Genomic DNA, 14,164 nt, shown 5'->3' on the forward strand with positions numbered 1-14,164 from the left:
AATTCTCTCTTATGGCCTTGAATTACTAAAAGATGCATCCGAAAGCAAGGTGAAGGAAATAATATGGCCAAAGTAATAAAGACATTTGATGCCAATTTATAATATTATATAATTATAGATTAGCTGCAATAGGAATTTTTTTTTGAGGAACTTTTGCCTGGATGGAGGAGAACATGGTGGAGCAGAACATGACTGCAAAGTAATACATACAAAATGTTTTAAAAGTTTTTAATTTTCAAATCCTAACTTTAAACCCCCCTAAATTATAGAAGAAGCTAGGCTATGCAATGTTTGTTCAACCAGCTAGTTGTCTGCAATATTTATGAGTTTCATGGGAATAACAGTAAATGTCAGAAATAAATGTATGCCCTCATGGCCAAGTCACAGTGACTCAATTTTTCATGCATCTTTTTTGGTGATATAAGGCTTAAAATGTTTTAAAATGCTTTTAGAGAATTTTGTTAAAAATCTTATGGGTGTCCCAAAACCAGTATTTTCAAAAGATTTTGGAATAATGTAATATGCTAAAATGTCTGGGAATGGCTATGCAGCATTGTAAGGATCAGTCTGGCTTATTCATCTTCCAGACACTCTTTGAATGTGCACAATGAAGCCAAATCCAGAATTCTGATTTCATTGTACCTGCTCTCTGACTTCAGAGGAAGACCTTCCTAAGGATGATCACAGGATTAGCTGAGCGATACAAGTGAGAGCTAAAACAGGTTTTCTTCCTGTTAAACAATTTTCCTATGACTCAGAAGCAAGACAAAGGATGAAGAGAATACAGGAACTTAAGAACACATTCTGTGTGAGGTAAAATGTCTTAACTTAGATTGCTTTTAGAGGAAACTTGCTTAGGAAGAGCTGAGATAATTTTACAAATTATTTACTAGGGGAAAAAAAAAACCACTGAAAAATAATCCCTGTCAATATGTATTTAAGTCCTGATTTTTCAGCTTTACATAAGAGTGAGTTACCAGCATTTCCTTGAAGGTTATCATACTCTGATCTTTGTTCATTGATATATGAGAGTTTGAAAGATGTACAATGAGAACAAATCATTTCACTGCGACAATGATGAAAATAGGAGATATTTTTTAAGGGCCAGATTATATAAGTAAGTAGCCAAACCACCCACTATTTTCATATTAAAACAAGTGTAACTTTTCCTTTCTGAGATTGCTTAGTGAGGATCAAAATTTCATCTTTGTGGTAGATGAGGTGGTTTGGATATTTCCCTACCTAGATCTGCACTACCTGTGCTGTTATGAACCAGTCACTTGTCCTATATCTTGAGAACATTTCCAATTTTTTTCAGTGTATGTTAAAAACACAATCTGTGTGAATGATTAACAGAAGAGGCAGTCATGGAAGGCTTGTCCTGTCCTTAAAATTCTGTCAGAACATGCTCACCTATTCAAGCTGCTTTTCAATTCAGGCTGATCAGAGCCTGCCATAGCTCAGCTGACAGGGGTTCAACGGCATCAACTGGATGGCTTGGGATCACCAACTGCATCCCTGCTCTCTGCACCCAGAAAACACAGCCAGGTAGTAGTTCTTGGGTGTATGAACTCATAAAGCACACAGCTTGGTGAACATCAAGGTCTTCAAGCCTCTTTCCCCTCCCAGACAATGGAGCACAGCCCTGTGCAGGGAACCCTCACCAGCATCTCTCGTTTCCCAAATGCTCCTTTAAGGAACCCACCTGTCCTTGGACTCAGTGTGGCAGGCTTGACATTCCTGTACCCTTCCTCCCCTCTGCAGACAGTTCAGCCTCAGTTCCCAGCAGAAAAGGATCTCCAGGGAAGAACTGGAACTGCACTCCAGTTATCTTCTACATTATTTAAATGTAAAACCAGTATTTCTGGTGAACTCTCTACAACAGATTGGCAGCATGGTAGCCTTAACTGCTCTGTCTTATAGAAATCATCTTCATGTCTCAGAATGTTTTTGTGGTATTTCTTGTAATAATGTGATCTTAAACCTCCACTTAAAAAAAAAAAAAAAAGGTTTTGGGAGAAAAATCCCGCAGCAAAAATAGAAAATTCTAAAATGTTTTATGACAACAGTTTAAAATGAATCTGTTTCAGCATTAAAAATCCATTAAAAGTTAAATGAAACCTCCCAGCACAAAGACAAATATCTAGGGATTCAATTACTGAAACTGCTTGCAATCCACTTATTTAAGTGGAAGATTCTTTTTTCAAGCTTACAAGAAAAAAGAATTCTTGAAATGAAATAAAAAAGCCAACGTCAAAGTTTCTGTACATCACAAAGCAATAAAGCAATTTAATGTGATATTAACATATGAAACAGAAATTAACTATACTTTTCAAAGTGTTCTTTAAAAAGAAATAGAAAAAATGGTCTGATGATATGTTCTTAGGCTTCTGATTAAAAATTGCAGTGTTCCATAGTTTCCGATTAATAAGTTGAGTGAGAAAGTTAGTTGTCATGTCCTAGGCTTGTGCTTCTGGACCTAAGTCCATTCAGAATGAGAAATGGAGAATATTTGCTAAAACTTGCTAAATCTGAAAATAGTTTTGAATTTAGGTTTATCTTTTATTCTTTCTATCCTAAATAAAATGAAATTGATAGAATTATTCAGTGCTCACTTATATTGATCCAGAGCAGATTAAAATAGAGCACCATGAGAATCTGTTTTAGCTCTCTGTTACAAGAGGTCTGGAGTTCAAAGACTTTGCACAGCTATACATTTACTAAGAAAATAATATCCATTGTTCCGTACTGGCTGATGATTTGATTAGCTAGGGAAAGAAAAAAAAAAAGAAAAAAATCAAAATCACTTTTATTTCAGAATGTTGATTCTCTTACTAAAGTTTTGTAACTGTTATTTTTTATCCTTCTAATGAAACAGAAAAAAAAAATACAACTCTTTTTATCACTGATAAGTCTGGAATACGTATAATCATGATAAGAATTGTTCTTTTCCTGCTTTAAATTACCTAGGAACATTCCTCTCATTTGTTTGGAGGTGGACATTTTCAGGAAGATGACTGCAAATAGCATGTCTCGACTTCTGCAGATTGCAGGCAGTCTTGTCACTTTATCTCAGCTGTCTAGGGTTTGAACAAAACCACACATTGATTTAAATTTCCTAACTGGTCAAAAATCCTTGAGTCAACCTGGTAAAATCTGCCTGTGATGAAGTGCTGCCTTTACTGTCAGTGTTATGTCCTTGAAAGGTGTTCAGGGCCAGCACTTGGCATGAAATGCAGCTGTGGTTTCCATGACATGTGTTAGACAAGCTAATAATAACAGTTTGCAAAATGTCTAATTTGCATAGTTGACTAAGGATTTTTTTTTTTTTTTAATCCATATATGTACAAGCCAAATGTAGAAAACCAGAAGGTTATTAGAGGAGTTTGAAATGGAAGATAAGTACTGACAGGAGAAGAAGATAATGAATTCCTGGCAAAGACCTACCTTCCTGTCTGTAAAGTAGGCACATCTCTGGTGTCACACAGCAGAAAAGGAGGGGAGGGGAAAAAAACCAGCTGCAAAGAAGGGAGTTTTGAGAAAGGCAGACAAAAGTGTAATTGCCATGTTAAGCAGCAAATTTGGGCATGCCGGCTGAAAGCAATTTGAGTTCACATGGGTGAGAACGAAGGAAAGCTCTGTATGAAGGAGAGTTCATACATAACTGACACAAATTAGCAATAAGCTATTTATTCTTTCTGCTCCTGTCACCTTTGAGTAATAACAACCTTTCACAGGGAAGTAATGATTAAAGTCATCATAGCCAGATTTAACCCACTGACCAAGAAATCAGCAAATGAATCCACTCTTGTGACCAAAGTCAAGAATGGCCAGTGGTACAAAATTAACCCAGTCTTTATGATATTTGAGAAATGTAATTTCATGCTCCACCTCAGCTGGTTTGTCTTGCCTTGTTATAGTTCTTTGGAATCACTAATAGTATTTTTGAAGAAGCAAGGAGCCCTGCAGTGAATTAAGAGAAAGTTGGGTTTCATCCACAATTCATCCACAAAATTTGGTAATCCTAAATGAAATGTCTGAATTATGTGATGTCACAGTTAAATGACAGGATAATTGGGGTTTTTTTATGGTGCCTAGTGTTGGTCCCTGGAAAGGTTTGAGACATGTCTTAAACACATGAAAGGCAAGATCGTGAGGAGCAGCTAACATGGGTTTAGATGAATAAGAGCAAATTAGGCAGATAATGCCAGACCAAACTTTTGCTTGCTGTGCTGAGGTGGTTGAGGCTGTAAGAAAGGGGAGGACAGTGGCTGTTCTGTGCTGAGGCAAGGCCTTTGACACAGTCCCTCACAAGGTTTTCACACAGGAGCCTGTGAAGTTTAATAAAAGTCAACGTGGAGTCTTGCATCTGGGACAAAATAATCCCGGGTAGCAGCACAGGCTGGGGTTCATCTGGCTGAGGAAAGGAGATTCCACCTCTGCAGAAATGGTTCTGGAGGTCCTTGTGGGCAGCAAGTCAAGGGTCAACAGCATGGCCTTGCAGCAGAGGCATCATGAGTGTACTAGTAAGAAATACATTTATTTTTTTTGTTTGCCTGGGTAAATTGCAAATGCAATTTCCAGTGTAAGTTGTTTTGAGGACAGCTAACTACTTCAATCCTCAGCCAGGCTGAGGAAAGCCACATTCACCTCCTATATTTGGCATATGTGAAACTTCAGGTGGAATCCTGTGTCTGATATTGGATTCTCTGTACAAGAAGGATATTGTGGACATGCTGAAGGGAGTCTAGGAGGCCAACAGGTTAGTCAGGAGCATGAAACACAATGATTGAGGAAAAGCTGAATGAGCTGGACTTGCTCAACCTTAAAAATAAAATGTTTCTGTGAGACCTTACTGTTTGTCTATACTTCCTGTTACCCTGGGAGGCTGTGGAATCACCATCACTGGAGATGCTCAAGACCTCTCTGAGCATGACCCTGAGTAACTGGATCTAAATAGACCTTCTTTGAGCAGGAGTTTGAACTAGGTGACTCCTTGAGGTCCCTTCCAGCCTAAATTTTTCCATGATTTAAAATCCTCAGGGCTGCTTTGAGGAGAATGAACAGGTCTAAGTATTTATTCAAAAGCTCTTATACACCTTGTGCAGGGTATAAAAGCAAAAAACAGATGAAAAATACTTTTACAAACTCGATCACAGCACATATGAGCAAGGGTGGGATGTATTAACTTTGTAATTTTGAGTTTGTAGGCCTATAAGTGCTTTTAAGATGAGCGTGTGTTTGTGAACTGAAACAACAGAAGAAGAGCTGATTTCTTAAAGTTGTTTTTAGCTTAGTATTAATTCTCTATTTGATTTTATGAGTGAGTATAAGGAATTCTTGGTACTTTTAGATTAGTTTCATTTACTTATTCATCTCTACACCTGTATAAAGTGGTAATTTAAGGAACCTTACTTAATCTGAAATGCACATCATTTACTTGTAATTATCCACCAAGCATTGTGAATTAACCCACCTTTATCATGCTCTTTTATGCATTAATTGGCTACCAAATAATTTCCAGCCAGTTCAATTGCTTGATCCTCTTTAATTTTCCCAGTCCACTTTTTTGTCTTCTTCTGTGCTTCAGAACTTCCTACCTTCTGTTGAACTGGCAATTAATCATAAAAACTCTGTTGGCAAGCAGTTGCCTGCTCTTTATAGAACACACCGTATGTCTCTTGCTCACAGTTCTCTATAGTTTTTGGATATGTTAAAAATAAAGCTGGTCTGCAAATAGCTGAGATTTTTAGCTAGGAGCTGCTTTTGGAGTTCTCTGTGTGATAGAAGCAGAGTATTTTGTGTGTCAAAAAAGATTATGCTGTTACAGGGAGAAGCATGAACAATACCTTCATAATTTCCTTATCAGTAAGAATAGACCCCATACAGTCAGAGAGTTTTGACTCAGATTTCCCTCAGATATTTCAGCAATGTCTCCCACCTGAAATAGGACTGACTAACAGCCTGGAGTCAGAGCAGAAGTGCTGCTCAAAATGGAGTTCAGCATGTGTTTTAATTGTGTATTCAAACCCAAGGGGAGGCAGAAAGGCTTCAGCCTGTGCTTAAATCCATAATCAAGAAAGCATTTATATATACTTTAAATGGTAGACTGAATGGTTTTCCAGACTGCAAAGGAAATACTTAGAATGGATTCTGGTTTCAAGCTTAATGTAATCTTGTGCTTAAAGTGTGATTTTTTGGGGGTTTTTTTGGAGGTTGAGGAGATGTGTTTGACCAAATGTAGCTCAAGTGGTAGTTTGAGAGTTGAGGCATTACTGGCTTAGGCAATGGCATCACGATCTCTGATGATTCAATGGCATTGAATCATTGTAATAAATCCAGGACTTCTTTTGGTTCAGACATCATCAGTGTCACAGCACGACTGCAGTAGGCTGAGTAGATGGTTCTGAGGACAGCTGACCATTAATCTTTGATCATTTGTACTTGCCCTTCTTCCTTTGATACAACACAGGGCTATTTTGAAAGGAGTATTAATAATAATCTGAAATATATATTAATATTTTTAGTACAACAGTCAGATAGAACATCTTTTTTAGGTATCAAGGGTAATTGAAAAATTCTAGCTTTTTTTTTTCCTAACTGAAATCTATTGTTTCAGTGAAAAAAATCTGCACTATTTTGAGCTGTGGGAAGGAACACACAGAAGGATAAAATCTAGACTCTTTTGGCATAAATAGCAAGCCATCCAGAAGAGTCCCTGGGGAATTATTTTTCCCAACATGGTACTGCTGGTTCTTATGTTAAAAAAAAAACAAAACAACCCAGCCCCCAAACACATCACAAAGTATTCTTATGTGCTAAATTCCATCATACTAGCACATTGAAACACACAGAACCTTTGCAAGCCAGACTTGCCTAAGGCTCTTTCCTGAATTTCAGTTTTAGAGATATTTTGACGTGCAGTACTGCACCTCATGGTGTTTTGGGTGGTTTAATACTGTGCAGCAGCTGACTATTTTTGGCTCTGAGCAGCGCTGAGTCATAACAGAAATGTTAAGAAATACAGGCACACACAAACTTTGGGAGCATCACTCTCACTCAGGATCAGAGTCAGGCACATCCAAAAGCAAGAAACAGCAGGGCCAAGGGCTTTCCCAGCTCCCTTCTTCCCCATCTGGGGAAATCAGCAGAAGTAGCTGTGGAACAAACCCTCCTTCCTCAGTGATACTGCTAGATCTTTGAGCTTTACTTGGAGGTAGATATATATCAAAAAGAAAAAAAAATGAGAGGTTGCATGCTGCAGGAATCTGAGGAAACAGTGATTGCAACAGCAATTCCTGTTGCAATCCTGAACCCATTGATGGCAGGAATAAAACATAGTTTTTTGTCTTGGGCTTTACTTTCATTGCCTGAGATATGCATGTTTTGTGTAGAGGATCTGACTGACCTTCAGCTTCGTGTTCTTTTCCTCCTTTGGAAACTTTCTCTTTAGAAATCTCCCATGCTTAATCTTTGTAAATTGTACTTCAGCCACTTTGAACATTCTGACAGGTGTGAAGGAGCAGGACAAGGAACTGGTTTTGCAATACTATTATTGCATTCTGTTTTCTCTCTTTGCTATATTTTGTGTGAAGAAATTATACTCTCTCGTAAATTAAAAATAGCCAAAATATGCCACTGTGCTCCCATTTGGGTCACAAGATGGGTGTTCCAGCAGCATGTTTGGTTCAGGATTATATGAGCCACTCCTTTGTCTCCTGAGGGTGCTGAGATGCTGTCAGCATGAAAAATCTCCACTCCACTTTGAGATGGCAAAGTCCCCATCAGGAGTTTTCCTGTGTAGCCTGCTGGTATAGTTGTTTCAAAAGGTGCAGGAACATTAGTGGATGTACCACAGAAGAAAAAATCCTGAATTTCTCAGTTTTCTTGCTAATTAAAACAAGGTTACACTCCTGTCTTATGTTTATTGTGATCAAGTAGTGAAATAGTAGCATGTTGCCTACCTTTCTTGACTTAGATGTAATATTATTTATGAATTTGTGAAGACTTTGAATCAAAAAAACCTGAAACAGGAATATTGCCTCAGCCAGGAAGGTTTTAAATTTGCATGTTTGTTCTTAATGCAGGGAGAAAGAAGATAGACCAGACAGAACATTTTGTACCCATTCATCATCTGCTTGTCTAGTCTGGCTTTTTGATTTTTTTTTGTTGACACTGTCCTTTAGTTAAAGATAATTTCCAGGCAATTTCAAGGCTTCTTTTGAATATGTAAATATTTTGATGATTTATAGGCTCAAAGCCCTGGAGGGTAGAGGAGGCGTTGACACTGTCCTTTAGTTAGAGATAATTTCCAGGCAATTTCAAGATATGTAAATATTTTGATGATTTATAGGCTCAAAGCCCTGGAGGGTAGAGGAGGCCAACAGAGAGCACATTTTTACAGAGTGTCCAGAGAGATTGTAGAGTCCCCCTCAGAAAGCATCTGGACGTGGTCCTTGGCAAGCAGCTGTGGGTGGTTCCTGCTTGAGCAGGGGGCTTGGACCAGGTGGCTCCACAGGCCACTTCCAGCCTCAACTGTCCTTTGGGGTTTTGGCTTTGATTGTGGTCCTGAAGCCTCTGAACTCAGCCCTGCTGCCAGCTGGAAAGGATTCTGACAGTGATCCCAGGGTCCTCCAGCAGGTTTCACCCCAAAACATGACCTACCTATTCCAGAGTATCATGTGGTGCTCTCTCAGCACCTGCTGCTCAATAATGGAAGAAGAATGATCTGAAGTGAGGGTAACTATACAAACACACCTGAAGTTCTGTCCTGCAGAACTAATGTAAAAAACAGAGCTCATTTCATTTGGAAATTCCTACATGAAAGAACTTGATTACCAGTGTGAAGTAATAAGTTAAATAACTCAGACAGTTAGACATGAAATTTACACTGTAAAACTTTCAGCTCTCTGCTTTCGCTTCATGAGTCAAAATATCAGAAATTTCTACCTTTAACTGACAACATTTGATATAATATATATTTATAGTTTATAAAGTGAAAATGGGGTTTATATGGAATATGCACTTTAAGTGGATTCAAGGCAAAAAAAGTTAAAAAGAAATAGCAGAGGTGGTATTGATATGTTGCTGATGCATAAACAGAAAGAACAAATGTAGGGGTTTTTCTCTTCTTTCTGAAAGATGAAAACAATTACAATGAAAAGAAGGATGTATCATACTACCTTATTACCAAGGGAGTGCAGAATAAAGCATCAGGAGAAAACGGGGTTTTCATCAGAGAAAGGTAACCCTTTGAGACACAGGGTTAACAATCATGGTAAATATGTAAGTATTTGTATGTGTCCCCTACATTTTTTGGGTAATCACTCATAGTATAATAGTGTGTTCAAAATTCTGTTCATCTTCCCCTTGCATTTTATGTTTTAAAAATTCATAAGCAAGAAGGCTTTATTTTTTATTTCCTGTAGTGGGAGATGAAATCTAGAGACTTAGGAAATTCAGGAATCTCAGTAGGAAAGAAGAAAAAGATAATTTGTCTGTAATCTTTAAAGTTAGAGTTATTCACTAAAGCTTTTTTTGAAGACAATCATCTAAAACAATTCTGTTCCATTGGAAAATAGTAAAATTGGTAAAAAAATGGAAATTTTTTAAGAAAATAAAAAAGAAGGTGTTGATGATACCCAGCAAAAAACCTGTTATTTTTATGTTGTGGTGTTTGGTAGGATGTTTTAGTTCTGCTTTTTGTATTAAAGTCTGAAAAAGCTGTATCTTGAGATATAGGCTGAAAATATAGCAGCTATTATAAAATCTCACCTCCTTCTGTGTGGGACTGGGGATATGGGTCTGATTTGCATTTAATGAAGTTTGGGCTTCTTAGTGGCAGGAAAACACCTCGCCTGGTCTTTCATGCTGAGTGCAGAAGGACCCTGAGTGAAGAACAAAGAATAAATCAGCTCATTTCTTGGACAGGGGTACACACACTGCATGCAGAGAACAAATGCTTTCAGTCCTGTGGGGAGCAATTTGGTAATTGGGAACAATTACCAAAATACAAAAGCTGCAATGTGTGTGTGGGGATATCCTAGACAGGAATGTTGGCAAAGCTTTACTATTCCAAGTGAATTTGTGTGAGAGTTCAACACTGCTGCAGAATGAGGTTGGGAGAGTGGAATCTGCCTCTGAGTTGGAGGGTCTTGAGGTGTATATTTTCCTCAGTGTAATGGTTATTCAGGTCTGGAAGTGTACTTCTCATCAAATAGCTGCATATTTTTGTATCATAGAAAAAGTGTGGCAGCAGAACTTTTCAAGTGCACTGTTCCTCTGTATTGATGTTGAATCAGCTAGAGTACAGAGCCTGAATAAGTGACTTGATTTGTCATGCCTAATTCAGATAGGAACAACAATGCAGGTCATTGTTACCAAGTGACCTGGATTACCCAGTTTTGTTCTGCAACACAAGTGTAGTTAGCCGTGGAAATTATTGGTGCTCTGATTGGTCAAGAACAATTTGCATTTGATCATGTGATAAAATTATTTTTAGACAGAGACATAGGTAATGACGTGTGTATTTATTAGGTTAGAATGAGTTTAAATCACATTTCTTTTCTTCCTAGGAAATTATTTAAATGGCTGCTTAAAACAAAGTCCCTGTTTCATTTTTTTCAGGATTGGGGATTCTTTTCTGAAGCTGAACATGACTATCTGTGTGCTGTCAGAACTACCAGAAGCTCATCCTAAGGCCATGAAAATCAGTGGAAATATTTGGAATATACCAGAAATTTTGGAGGAGGCTACATTATACTCATGACAAGAGTGGGGTCATAGGCTCATAAGAAACAAGATACATGGAAATGTCCACATTTTATTAATTGCAATGATAACTGGTGTTATAGACTGAAACATTCTGACTGCTTTGTCTGCAACTAGGACTGGTAAAAATCTAGAAAAGAGTAATTATTTCTAAATATTGTCATTATTATCTGAATAATTACATGAGTATGAATACTGCAAAATATTAATTAAATTCTATTCAGTGAAAAATAACTTATAGAACAGAGGAGTCATAGAATAGTATTGACAAGATCTGCTTGCAATGCAATCACCAGTGTTTTGTTCTACTTGAGAAGAATGTCTTGAGAGAGATGAAAGAATTTAATCTGTGTTCTTTCTTTATTGTGACAAAACTATCAGATTTAAGGTAGCGTTGCACACATGATGCTAAACCTGATTAAATATTTTTGATAATTAAATTTTAAAAAGCTTCAGAGTACATGTATCTTTTAGAAAGTGAGAATAACTGAGAAATTCTTGTAACTGTCTGTCTAGAAAATAGTGGCTTCTATGTCCGTATGCTCAGTTTTAGTGCTATTAATAATAACGTAAAGTTCTCATATGCTATTTTTCATCTGGAAATAAAAATCCTCTTGGGAAATTCATCTCAGCTCTGTGTCACAATAAGTCTCATGAAGTGATTAAAGCAAGGACATCAGTGCAGAGAGACAGCCCTTCTGTTCCAGGCTGGTGCTCTAACCAAACAATCAATATTCATTTTGGGTGCACCAGGTCCATCAAAGAGCACAGAGCAGATCACAGCTAGTGATCAAGCAGTTTATTTCCAAGGAAGGGTTATTCAGAAACAAAACAAACAACTCCTCAAGTCTAAGTTTTAATATTTTAAGGAAGCCAGAAGAGCACTCTGGTAATATCCATGAGCTCTCCAAAGATTTAATGTCTGTTACACAGTAAATGCTGCATAAAAGTGATACTCAAGGCATTATAAAGAGATGTTATATTGCCACAGCATATCTATATTTCAATTGAATTAAGGGACATAAACCTGTTTTATGTGTTTCAAAGAGTTTCAGCTTGCAACCTAGTAAATGTTACTGCTTACTACCTGGATGAATATGTGCATCAATAGAATGAACTGTTAAAGTCAATACACAAATATTTGTAGCAGAGCAAGTGAAACAGAGGGTTTTATTCAGTAACATTGCAATTATTGACCTCAAATGCTTTGACCAAGTTAGGCATCACACTTCAATAGAGCAGTCAGTAGAAATATGTGTTATTTGGAGTTATGGCTATGTGGGAGAACAGAATAAAAACCAGTGTATCTTGATGGTGTCTTGTTTTCATCTTAAGTAGCTATGCAGGCTCTCATTTTTGCTATTTTTCCCAACATCTGTGTTATATAAGTGATGCTGATTTAAGCTTTTGATTATGTGCTATTTTGTTGTCTTTGAATTATGAAGGTTCACAAACAGAGCTAATGTCTTAGGTCAGTTCATTTAAGGGGAAAAAAAAGGAAAAGAGAATAATCATTTATTCATAAGTTAAAGAGAATGAATTATACAGAATTCTTTTCTGTATCTGTATCACCAGCTCTTTCATTGCCAACACAATTAACCCAAGTACACTCTTATTGTTATTATTTGAGGTAAAATGCACATTGCAGCTTCAGGCTTTTAAAAAGTGGCTTACACACTAAACTTGTTGCATTGAACTAAGCATACTAAAGTCTCATTTTGCCTTAGGATTTAGTAAAGATGGTGGCATGCAGATGGTGAAGATGGTGGAAATAGTGCCTAGGTCAATATATTGCCACATATCCAGCGTTGAGGCAAAGGACTAAAAATATTCTTTGTGCTAAATAGAACCTCATGAATAACTATGCATTTGTAATTATAAGTTTTACTGCAAATAGTTCTTTTGTAGCAGAGATTCCATTTGACTAAAAAATGGCAAATGCAGCAAATACTTTTTTTTAAGGAAAGGTGGAGGGGATGGAGGTTGCAGGCAGCTGTAGCTCTGTTAACATGATCTTAATACTATGCAAAGATTTAGAAGAAAAAAAGAAAAAAAGATGAGGTAGCAGAACGAACTACAACAATAAACATACGAAATACACAGTATTCCTTTTTCAAAGAAAGAAAACAATTGTACTTAAAAGAAGACATACTCAACTAATTTAGGACCAAAGGAATGCAGATTAAAGTAGGCAAAACCCCTTAAAATCAAAATCAAAACATCTTTTTACTTTTTTTCCCCCTGAGGCTTGGATCATGTAAATTGTATTAGTGCTTCTTTGTAGATTTTGCACTTTTAAATTGTTCTAGTTCTGAATTCTTATCAAATTATACAGAGAAAATTTATTTCTAGTAATCAGTGATCGAACTACTTTTATTTCAATGTAGATTTCAGCTTGGAATGTGGATATAAGGAAAATGATACATTTTAACTGAACTGGAAGCCTTTGTATCTTTTCCAACATGTCTTTGTAAGGTTGACTTACATCCTTATAAATAATTGCCTGGCTGAAAAAGTTCTTTGGAACTTTATCTTGCTTGTAACTGATTCAGTATTTCAGACATTTGTTATGGGGATTTGGTTAAATTACCTATCCTTGCTTTTTATAGTAATGAAATTTTTACATTGATAGTTATTGTCAGCAGTGCAGGAGGTTACATGAGGTGATAGCTTGGTGATGCCACATCACTCAAATTAGGACTTCTGTGTTTAGAGACAAATTTTTTTCTCCTGATCCTACATTTAAAAATCAATCTGCCTGGACATATCAGCAGTTTGAAACAAAGTAAGGCAAAAGAAACTACCTCCTGTGAATTCTAGTTCTATGTAAAGAGAGTTAAAATTATAAAGTCATCAGTAAAAGAGATGAAAAGTCAATTTGTTGTGGTTTTTTCCCCTGATTTTTGTTGCACACAGTTTATATACACAGTTTATTTTTCCTACTGCTCTGTAAGTATGGTGATAAACATGAGGGCACAATGTACAGCCAGTCTTTTAGAATGTGTTTCAGAGAAATATTTCATTGCAATTTCTGTTATATGTTTTTGAATGTTCAGTATTTTGCTGAAGCCCTATTTTCCCAGCTCTCCACCACAGGCCTAGGACAAAGCTCTCTCTTCTAATGAAAAGGTGAAATCACAGAAGAGAAAGAAGTTTATAACCAGAGCCTTGTTCTTACAGGCTGGCTGGTTATTTTAATCATCAGCCAAAGCACAGAAGCCCCTGCTTGTTACTGAAACCTTCTTCACCTTTGGGAGCAATGTTCTGTGACATTAAGGAACTTTATGACAAAATAATACCACCTAATGAGCTACAAGATAACAGACATTTAAGATGAAGGTTAATATTGAAAGAGACTGGAGTTCTTTGTCTTGTCTTCCTCTTCAGTTTGCCA

This window comes from Passer montanus, unplaced genomic scaffold (assembly GCF_014805655.1).
Source record: "Passer montanus isolate IOZ18808 unplaced genomic scaffold, ASM1480565v1 scaffold102, whole genome shotgun sequence".
In the NCBI taxonomy this organism is placed as follows: Eukaryota; Metazoa; Chordata; class Aves; order Passeriformes; family Passeridae; genus Passer; species Passer montanus.